Raw genomic sequence first — 11,925 nt, forward strand, 5'->3', positions numbered from 1 at the left:
TAAGCACTTCTTGGCATCAAAAATCATCTGTCACTCGTGCACGTAAAGGCAACGAGCTACAAAAGATTAAGTCATAGAATCCACATCGTGGAGGGCGCATGTCTACGTGAAGAGAACCCCACACACGGGAAGGCGACGGATAGAAGATCCGAGTCATAGAATCCATGACACGGCGGGAAAACTTGAAATGCTGTGGATGTCGACAAGGCAAGACAAGCACGAAAACTGCACTAAAAGCGAGCCAAGGTAGGGATATTGAGAAGAGAAGGCGATCAAACCGCCCACATGAGCTATACTAGATTGGGTGCATGGTGTGCGCGAGGACTTGGGGGCCTCAGTGGATCATAGCAACAAGGCTACTCTACCACTTACAATACCCAGCCACATATTTAAGTCGTCTGCAAAGGATCCATCTCCCCGATCAATCGGAATTTCCATTCAAACTCCTCAAGGCGACCACTTCCGGCATCTCGAGGGAGACTCTTGACACATGCTCTTGGGGACGCACAAGCGCCCCTACTATCAGCCGGGGAGGTAGAGAGCGCCGCATCTAGCATAGATTCTGACTTAGAGGTGTTCAGTCTCATAATCTTACACATGGTAGCTTTGCGCCTCTGGCTTTTCAACCAAGCGCAATGACCAATTATGTGAATCCACGGTTCCTCTCATACTAAGTTGAATTACTATTGCGGCACCGCTCATCAGTAGGGTAAAACTAACCTGTCTCACGGGGCGACAGTCTAAACCCAGCTCATGTTCCCTATTGGTGGGTGAACAATCCAACACTTGGTGAATTCTGCTTTGCAATGATAGAAAGAGCCGACATTGAAGGATCAAAAATCAATGTCGCTATGAACACTTGGCTACCACAAGCTAGTTATTGCTATGGTAACTATTCAGACACCTCTAGCTTCAAATTCCAAAACACTAAAGGATCGATAGGCCATGCTTTCATAGTTTGTATTCGTACTGAAAATCAAAATCAAATGAGCTTTTACCCTTTTGTTACACACGAGATTTTTGTTTTCATTGAGCTCATCTTAGGACACCTGCGTTATCTTTTAACAGATGTGCCGCCCTAACAAAATTTCCCACCTGACAATGTCTTTTGCCTGGATCGGCACATGAGTGCACCTTAAGGCCAGAAGCAAGGGTAAGCCCCACCTCCACCTCATGGAGTAAGAAAAATAATGTTAAAAGTAGTGGTATTTCACTTGTGCCAAAGGCTCCCACTTATTCTACACCTCTCAAGTCATTTCACAAAGTCAAACTAGACTCAAGCTCAACAACGCCTTCTTTTCCTGCCGATTCTTCCAAGCCCATTCCCTTGGTTGTGGTTTTGCTAGATAGTAGATAGGGACAGTGGGAATCTCCTTAATCCATTCATGCACGTCACTAATTAGATGATGAGGCATTTGGCTACCTTAAGAGAGTTATAGTTACTCCCGTCGTTTACCCACACTTGGTTCAATTTTTTCACTTTGACATTCAGAGCACTGGGTAGAAATCACATTGCGTCAATATCTGTAGGGACCAACGCAATGCTGTGTTTTAATTAAACAGTCAGATTCCCCTTGTCTGTACTAGTTCTGAGACGATTGTTCACCGCCTAGGGAGGGCCGCCCCGCGAGAAACGACATTCTGTCCCTGTCACCCAATTGGCAGGCAGAGGTCCAACCTTGCCATCGGGCAACTCAGACAGACCCTCGATAGCCTCTGAGGTCGAGAAGCAGACCCCTAGACCTAGCCCTCAAAGCCAATCCTTTTCCCGAAGTTTCAGATCAGTTTTGCCAACTTCCCTTACCTACATTGTTCTATCCGCCAGAGGTTGTTCACCTTGGAGACCTGATGCGGTTATGAGTACGACCGAGCGCCACATCTAGGGATGCCTGGAAATGTTTTACTTGTGTGTAATGAGCATTGTGTATATGTATTTATGTGTGTATCCAGGGACGCCTGGGAATGTTTTACTTGTGTGTAATGAGCATTGCATTCATTTGGGGTCATCCTCTCCCCTACAAGTCAAGGTTTAAGGTATTTTCTTTCATTAAGAAAGACGAGAGAGGGAATTCTTTCACTAAGAAAGACGAGAGACGTGATCCTCTAGAAGTGAGGAGAGAAGTGATTTTCTCTTTCTAAGGTCTAAAATGATACAAGCTTTTGTGTGGAATTCAATCTTAAGGTTGAGGCCCAAGGCAATCTAATGAAATCTCCTTATCTATGACTCAAGGTGGTTGCATGGACCACAAGTTAAGAGTATAGTTTAAAAAGTTTTTTAAAAAAATCCATTTTTAAAATATCTCTCAATAGGAAAACAATCTCCAAAAACGGGCCATGTGGGTTATCGAAAACAACAAGATCTATAGCTTTTGTGTTAGACATTTTTTCATCCAAACAATGCACAAAGAGATATCTCGAAATTAGCGCTGCAAAGTGGAACAACCACATCTTGCATGAAGATCAACTAAACTCTCTCTCCAAGAAAAGAAGCTCTTGAAAGCCTATAAAAGAGGAGGCTCTCCTTGGGTGTAAGGGAGGGGTGAAGGAAGCATCACTTTGCATGTATCTAAGAGGAGAAGAGAAGGTGCAAGTGTTATCGAAGCCCTGCTGAAATCAAGTGCTGCAGAATCTTTGCTAAAATCAAGTTCCAAGAGGAGAAGAGAAGGTGCAAGTGCTGTGGAAGCTCTGTTGAAATCAAGTTCCAAGAGGAGAAGAGAATGTGCAAGTGCTACACATATTGTGTAGGAGAGAAGGAGACTCAAGAAGGATCAAAAGAGGCCAACTTCCAAGTTGTGCAAGTGTTAGCTGATTGTATATCGTGCAAGGAACCATGATCTTGTTTCTAAGATCTACAAGTAAGAACTAGCTTATGTGTAATGGAGGATCTTACTCCTTGTTAATAATATAACTCCACAAGGGGGGGGGGACTGGCCCATCTTCCAATCCCTAGTGTATTGCCAATTTCTCTACCTCTCTCTCTACATCTTTCTTTTCTCTCATCTATTCTCCCTCTATGCCAACATAATATTTGCCATATATATTTCAAGTATATAAGAAAGTTGAGCATGTATCTCAGATTCTATAACAGCTCGATCCTCAAGCTCCATGCTCCAAGCTCCATTGCCATGAGCAAGACAAGAGAAGAGAAGAGAAGAGAAGAAGAGACGAGAAGATGGAGAGCTTCTCCACCATGGTCCCTGACCCTCACACACTCACTCCCTCACGCTCTCACACTCCCTCTCTCAAAAACAAGCTCAAGCAAGAAGAAGAAGAAGACGAATAAGAAGAGGAGAGCTAATTTTGGCCACACACCAAAGTGAGCTTCTTCATTCACTTTTTTCCTTTTATGCAAAACCTTAACCCTAACTCCCTTTGAGTAGTCATCCCCTTTTTGCTTTGTCCTCCAACCAACCCTTTTGCTCCTCTTCTCTATTGGCATGGTCTCATTCCATGCCTCTAACCATTTACAATTTTCATGGGTGAGAGCCCGACGCTCTTTTACAAAATAAATCATGGTGTGCCTTGCACTCTTTTACAAAAGTATTGACTTGTGCTTTTTCTTGTGCACCTCTCTCCTTGATTTAGGACTTTTTTCACTTCTTGTGTTTCCAGATTTTTCTTGGCATGCCTTCATCTTTCGTTCCACTTTTTCCTTGGCCTTGTCTTTTGCTTTAGATTTTCTGTATTTTCCACCTTGTTTGTTTGAGGGTTAACATTACCCTCTCCTAGACGAGTGCCAGTCCCATGGCACTCTTTGTCGTAGGTAACAGGCTTTGGCATACACCAAAGATGTGGGTGGAAGGGACTGTTGTGGTTTGCCATGGAGGAGTTTTGGTGGTGGTGTGAATGAAGGTTGTTGGTGGTACTTTGTTGGCATGATTGGATGGTGATAGGGTTGTTGTAGTTGGTGATAGGGATGTTCTTTGTTTGGGAGTTGCACTCATGGCTGGCAGAGGTGTTGGTTTTTGGGGATTCTGCGCACAATGATTCTTTGGTAGGCTTGCATGATGATAAGGACAAGAGTTTAGAGTTGATTATTGATGAAGAGCTAACAGTACTTTCATTGGATTCTTCAATACCTACAATTGAAAACCTCTCATATGGTCTCTTCCTAGGGGTTAGTACTAGTCTTATTATCATGCACAAGATGTAGTTTTGATTAATTTGGGAGAGAGGTCAAACTCTAAGCAAGTTGAGAGTATTTTCCTACACTCAAGGACCCAAGCTATGTATAGATTGTGGTGGTGCAGGTATTATGTGAGTGCATGTACATACTTAGATATTACGTACTTGGAAGATGCATGGTTTGGTTCCTGTAGCAATGTGTGGATGAAGCGAGGGTTCAATGGGGTGAAAAAGATTGTCGATGTTGAGGAGAAGTACACTTGAAATCTTCTTGAGACATCATTTGTGATTTTGACAACATGATGTAGGATAATTGAGCTCATTGATGCCTTAGCTTTTGATAGATGGTGGCTACTTGTATTTTTTGAAGAGTACAGTGTCCTTTCCATGGTTTTTTGTGCCTTGCTTACCATTGTTAATTGTGATGGCACTGAGATGGAGTGTGAAGGAATTGTGCAAATGGCTTAGGGTGATAGGTCTAACCATAGGCAAGACGAGCTCCCTAGGTATGTCATGTCCTTAATGTGCCTTGAACAATTGTGGGGGATGTATAAAGGGCTAGGGAACTAGGGACGGAGCCAATTGACCAAGGTCACCGGACATACCTAATTTGAGGACCCCTAGTGCTGTGATGTGATTGTGGGTGCCTTCTTTTTCTTTTCTTTTATTTTCTTTTTCTTTTCTCTTTTTTGTGTGGATAAAATGAATACAATCAATGCAATATGTTGAGGCTATCAACCTTTCATTTGAATTGAGAAATGTCAAGATCCAATGACTATGAAAAATGGATTTTACAAAGATGATTGTGTTATTAGCCTCATTGCTAGAGGAATGGTTATTGAGATGAAGAGACACACTTGAGATTTTCCAAACCTCTTTGTAACATGTGAGACATCAGAACAATTGAGATAGCAACTAGAGTGAGTTGTGCATGGACAAAAAATAGAGCATCTAGTGAATTGAATCCTGGTTGATGAAGAAACATTTGTCATTCTTGGGAGCGTGGCTCCTACCCAGATGTAGAGTTTGGCCAAGAAAGAGAGATTAGCCCATGACTATGCTTTGGGCCATGCTCAAGTGCAATGTGTGCTTTTTGTAGGGGTGATTTTTCCTTCAAGCAAGGCTTCCGTCATGGCTCTTTATTCTTGGTAACTCTGTCACTTTCTCCATAATGGTTCTTTGTGGGGTTGGTGGCCTTGTGGTGACTTGGAAATTGAACGTTTTCTTATAGATACATGTGTCATCCTACATTCACTTGGAAACTTGTGAGAGAACATGCAAGTCATATGCTTCAACTTGAAGCAATAAGCAGTCTATGGGTCTTGGTGGTCTACGCGAGAGTGGCGACATATCAAGCCTTTCTTGGGGGTGGAGAGGGAGCTTTACAAGATAGGTTCATGGTATCCCCTTCCCTATTTATATGTATTCAAGGAAATAGATTGACCCTATGGCCTAGCCTATAATGATCTTCTTTGTTTCATGACTATGAGGTGTCTTTGAGACAGAGAGGAGGGAATCTAGGCAAGATGGTGGAATGGAGCTTGTGCGCATGATCGAGCCTGTATAGACCCTCTCCACCTCTGAGAGAGGCCTTAGGCCTATGATCAAGCCTATCACATGTTCAAATATCATAGTGGAAGCATGAGAGTGTGCACAAGAGGGAGAGAGAGAGAGCTCAAGTACAAGAAGAAGATCTTGCTATGTGAGTTGTTTAGAAGTACAACTAGTACACTCTCCTCAATAGTGAGAGTGATCGTATGTAGCCTCTCAATGGCTAGGGTTAGGGTTTCCCCATGCCCTCCAGTTCATTTACACCCAACTACTCTTATCCACCATTGCATACATAGGTTTCACATGCCTATCTCTCAACACCCCCCCTCAATGCTAGAGTGGCATTGGACTACAAGGCATGTTAAGCCCCCCCTTAAACAAAATGGGATACCTTTATAAATCAGGCTACAAGAGTGCTCATATTCCAACAATTACTGACAAGATGTATCTTCTTATTGCTAAAGGAGCATTTGGTGGAGATAGTACGAACCAAGAGTTGCTCATGGGTTGTTGAAGTAGATTCTTGGCTTCTATTCTCCTCATCTAAGCATGGTTGGAAGGTGCTTTCCAAAGTTGGATTAGGAATATTGGTAAGAGTAGTTACAAGGCTTGGAAAGACCTTCTTTACAACGTTCAAGAGAATTGCAATGGCATCTTCATCATGAATTAGAGCTTGAATGGAGGCTAGCTGTGCCATGACCCCCTTCATGTGAGAAATGAACTTACCTAGGTCTTCTCCTTGTTTATACTCCAAGCTAAAAATTTTGATCTTTAGGAAAATTTTGAATTTCTTCCTTGTAGCACCATAAAGCTTTTAAAATCCCATTTCTCCTTGGTAGTGGAGAGTTGGTCAATATGATGAATTAGGGACTCATCTAGATGAAGCATGATGATAGCTTGGGCTCTTTCATCATCTTCTACATTGGTGGGTTTGATGGATCAATAACCTTGGTCCCTTTGATGAAGGGCCAGTAGCCCCATTCCATCATTTTATACTTCACCAGGACCTTCCAGGGATGAAAGTCTTTTCCATCAAACTTACCGATTTGAGGCCTAACATTGGCATAAGCCATGGCCATAATAGGAAGGTCTCACTGATTTCCCTAGGCAATGGCAGTGTCTAGTCCTTTAAAAAATGGCCAATAATTACGAACCAATTGACAGAAATGATCCATGTGTTTATAAATGCTACATAGCCTTACAAGCTATGTAGACTTAAAACTACAAGGATGAAAAGGGTTGAAAATCATATATGTGTAGTACCTCAAAATAAGATTTTGATAGTCCTTTTGTTTGGAAAACTTTTGGTTTAGGTTTTATTGTCTTCTTGTGCTTCAATGAAGTGAAATTTGATTAATTGGAACCTCTGGCTCCTCCCCACCTTGTGGTTTAGTGGATGAATATTTCATTGTGCAAGGTCGATAGAGAACTTCGACACTTGGAGAAGAGTCCAAGGAGATTTCAATCACATCCATGTTCTTGTTTCATCATAAGATAGTAGCAACTAATGACACTAAATGCCTTTCAATGCTAAGAAGCACTCATCTCAAGGTGAAGACCACTTGAGATGTTAGGTATTCATCTTGGCAAGCTTAGTTATTAGAGGGTTAATTAATAGTGTTAAAAAACACTGATGTTAAGTCTAGTGAGATGCTTGAGTGACGATCGATTGAAAGTCAGCTTATTCGTAAGCTCATTGATATCCCCCGAGCATTGGATCTGCTCCTAGATTAGGAATATACTTCATAGAATATGCTTCAATAATTAGAATCATTGTTAATGATTTCTAGAGTGAAAAAAATGAAAATAAGAGAGCTTGAAGCTCCCTGGCTATGGCTTCTAGGAAACCCATAACTAGGGTTTGACAGAGATCTCTCCATGTGGATAGAGATTCGAGGATCCCTCTTGTGGGAGGATAGCCTACTAGGGAGGCTATCAAAAACCCATCGTATCTGCCCACATTGTGCTCCTTGTGCTGATCGTGCCAGGCCCGTAATATTCATGCTGCCCAGACTATGCCATTTTTTGAAAAATCAAGAATACTACCCTTCTCGTCACCCAATGTCTGCATTTGATGCATGATGGTGGAGTGCCCTGAGCTAGGGAGCAACTCTTTTGAAGAAATTGGGGAAAAATATGCCCTCTTTTGTTCACCATAGGTCCTCCACTAACAGGTGGTCAAGGATGGATATCGTAGAGAAGGAAGTAAATGAGAAAGAAAGAGATCTTCTTGTGCACTTAGGTTAGGTTGTGGCTAAAGGAAGCTTGTTGGATCAGAGATAGCTCTGATGCCATGTTGAAATATCAGAGTGGATGCATGAGAGTGTGCACAAGAGGGAGAGAGAGAGCTCAAGTATAAGAAGAAGATCTAGCTTAGTTAGTTGTTTAGAAGTACAACTAGTACACTCTCCTCAATAGTGAGAGTGACCTTTAGGCTATTTATATAGCCTTTGGATGGCTAGGTTTAGGGTTTCCCCCTGCCCTCCAGTTCATTTACACCTAGCCACCCTTATCCAACCTTGAATACTATGGTTCACATGCCTATCTCTCAACATCGTGACCTTTTTTTTTTGTTTACCTGATTTGTGAGGTCTCTTTGAGACAAAGCGGAGGGAAACTAGGCAAGATGGTGGGATGGAGCTTGTGCATATGCTAAGCCTATATACAACCTCTCCACTTATCTGTGACTTTGAGGTTTCTCATTGAGATAGCTATGAGATAGTGTGCTTGAGCACAGGATTTACCTAAAATATTTGGTATTCATCTCTTCATTTTATATGGCATCCTTTTTAAATAAAAAGCTCCTTCATTTCCATATAAAGATCATTACCTTGAAGCTTGTATTTGAATCTTGTCTATTTAATATGACACTTTGATATGTCTTTGTTTTGAGTTGTAGCTTGTGCATGTTCTTAAGCTTGTAAAAAAACTCTCCTTAGGGGGGAAATAAGCTTCTCAAGAGTGTTTACCCCCTCCCTTTGAGAGCATGGAAAAGATTCTCCTCTCTCATTCTAGCTATTAGATAGTGCACTTTAAGCTTGTATCCAAACCCTATCTATCTAATATGAATTTTTCATATGCCTTTGGGAAAGAGCTTAACATAATATGCTCAAGCTTGTATCAACTCTATATGTAGGGGGAGGGTTTGTATCTATGAGGACTGCAGCATTGTAGTTTCTCCTCTCTCATTGAGATATCTTTTTTATACAAATTTCTTACATGTCAGCTTTAGTACATGCTCAATCCTTTATTTTTGGGGAGGAGCTTTGTAGGATAGGCTCAAATTTTCACTTATCTCATTAATATGTATTTGAGATAGAACTTGAGTGTGTGATCAAGCCTATAGCAACCTTATTTGTTTGATATGAGTTTGATGTGTACTTTAGGTAGAAGGGAGGGCAACATGTAAAGATGATGGGATGGAGCTTTAGCATGTGCTGAAGCTTATATAGACCCTCTCAATTTTCATTGACTTTGAGATCTCTTTGGGACAGTGCTTGAGCATGTCGTCTCAAGCATGTATCAACCCCCCACCTCTATGGGGAAGGATCTTGGTAATATTCTATCCCCTATATCTTTAAGTGTAGCATGGTAGTTTCCCCGCTCTCATTGAGCTGTCCATGAGATAGATCCTAAGTGCTTGCTCAAGCTTGTATCAATATTGTCTTTTTTATATGACTATCTTAAATATCTTTGAGACATAGCTTTAGCATGTGCTCAAGCTTGTATCAATCCTTCCTTCTCCAAGGGAGGAGCTTCATAGGATAGGTTCATGGTATCTCAAATACCCTCATTTCTCTTGTAGATGTATTTGAGAGAGAGTTCTCCAATTTTATGTGACCTTGAGAGATCTTGTGGGGCATGTTCTCAAGCATATATAAACCCTATCTTTATGGGGGAGACGCTTGGTAATATTGTGTTTCCTCTATTGCTATGTGTAGCATGGTAGTTTCTCCTCTATCATCAAGATGTGTATGAGATAGATCTTGAGCACATGCTCAAACTTGTATCAACCCTTTCTTTAAGGGGAGAGGATCTTCACAAGATAGGTTCATGGTATCGCATTCCCATGCCTTTCTCTTTTAGATGTAATTTTGAGAGAGCTCTCTACTTTTGTGTGACCTTGAAGTCATTTTGAGACAAACCTTGTGAAGTGTGTTATCAAGCATGTATAAACCCTCTCTTTATGAGGGAGGTTTTTGGTACTATTGTTTTGCCTCTATCACTAAGTGCAACATGGTAGCTTCTCCTCTATCAAAGAGATGTGCATGAGATGGATGCTGAGCACATGCCCATGCTTGTATCAATATTGTCTTTCTTATGTGAAAATTTCACCCAAGACTAAGCTTGAGAATGTGCTCAAGCTTGTATCAAGTGTTTATTTGGGGGGGGGGGGGGGGGGGGGGGAGCTTCATAAGATAGGTTCCTAGTATCCCCTTTCCTATTTAGATGTATTCAAGGAGAGGCCTTGATCCTACGATCTAGCATGTAATGATCTTTTTTTTTTGGCACAACTATGAGGTGTCTTTGAGGCAGAGGGGAGGAAAACTAGGCAAGATGGTGGGATGGAGCTTGTGCACATGATCGGACCTATATAGACCCCCTCCATTTTTGAGAGAGGGCTTAAGCCTATGATTAAGCTTATCACGACCTTTTTTGTTTGTTGACATGATTTTGAGGTGTCTTTGAGACAAAGGGGAGGGAAACTAGGCAAGATGGTGGGTTGGAGCTTGTACACATGCTAAGCCTATATATACCCTCTCCACTTTTATGTGACTTTGAGTTTTCTCATTGAGATAGATGTGAGACAACACCCTTGAGCACATGCTCAAGCTTGTATCAGAACCTTGTCTATTTTATCTAACACTTTGATATGTGTTGGGTTGTAGATTGTGCATGTTCTTAAGCTTGTAAAAACCCTCTCCTTAGGGGGGGAAGAGCTTCTCAAGATTGTCTACCCCCTCCCTTTGAGGGCATGGAAAAAGATTCTCCTCTCTCATTGAGGTGGCTATTAGATAGTGCGCTTCAAGCTTGGATCCAAACCCTATCTATCTGATATGACTTTTTCATATGCCTCTTGAAAAGAGCTTAATAATATACTCAAGCTTGTATCGAATATATATGTAGGGGGGAGGGCCTGTATTTGTGAGACTATAGCATTGTAGTATGTAGTGGGAGGGCATGTATCTATGACTGTATCATTGTAGTTTCTCCTCTCTCATTGAGATGTCTTTTGTATACAAATTTCTTTCATGTCCTTGAGAAAGAGCTTCAATACATACTCAATCCTTTATTTTTGGGGAGGAGCTTCACACATGCCCATGCTTGTATCAAGACTATCTTTCTTATGTGAATTTCTCACTTGAGAGTAACCTGAGCATGTGCTCAAGCTTGTATCAAGTCTTTCTTTGAATTGGGGGGGGGGGGGGGGAGCTTCACAAGATAGGTTCCTAATATCCCCTTTCTTGTTTAGATATATTCAAGGAGAGAGATTGACCCTATGGCCTAGCCTATAATGATGCTCTTTGTTTGGCTCAACTACTATGATGTGTCTTTGAGATGGGGGGAGGAAAACTTGGCAAGTTGTTGAATGGAGCTTGTGCGCATGATGGGGCCTATATAGACCCTCTCCACTTTTATGTGACTTTGAGGTTTCTCATTCGGATGATTGTGAGAAAGCGCACTTGAGCATGTGCTCAAGCTTGTATCTGAATGTAATGTCCCCATTACTTAGTTTATTTTAATAAAAAAGTGCCTATATATTCCAAAGAAAATTGATTTATGTTACACATTTTTAAAAAAATTATGATACTGGCTCTACTTATGAAGATAATTAATATTATTAATAAGGTATTATATGCAAGTTCATGGAAGAAAGACTTGGGAAACCCTCCCAAGACTAGCTTATTAAAACTATGTTTGTAGTATAGAACAACAAAAAGAACTAGCCTAGTGGATGGTCACTTGGCAGTTAAGTGCACTTGGATGATGACACTGCAAGGATGGGTGACCTCTCGAGAAGATTTTCCTACAAGCTAGTGGGAGCTTCTCATGCACAACCAACGGTGTCAACGAAGCCTTCATAGCCTATTGCCAAGGCCAAGATGCCAAGGTCAATGCCTTGTTTGCCGCCTTATTCATGTGCCTTGGAGTGACCGCCATGCGGCGGCCTGCAGCACACCCTCGCCCATATATTCGTCAATTTTATCTTCGTGCTACAAAAATGGAGCCCCTGCCCTGTCATCATCA

At 41.6% G+C, this 11,925-nt stretch overlaps 1 pseudogene; it reads right to left on the bottom strand.

The window, feature by feature from the left end:
- Window positions 1-312: 312 nt before the first annotated feature.
- Window positions 313-1,819, bottom strand: LOC148015160 (25S ribosomal RNA; annotated as a pseudogene).
- Between the last annotated feature and the right edge of the window lie 10,106 nt (window positions 1,820-11,925).

The sequence above is a fragment of the Lygodium microphyllum genome, chromosome 24 (genome assembly GCF_053477565.2).
Source record: "Lygodium microphyllum isolate KBCC chromosome 24, Lygodium_microphyllum_v1.1.10, whole genome shotgun sequence".
Classification (NCBI taxonomy): Eukaryota; Viridiplantae; Streptophyta; class Polypodiopsida; order Schizaeales; family Lygodiaceae; genus Lygodium; species Lygodium microphyllum.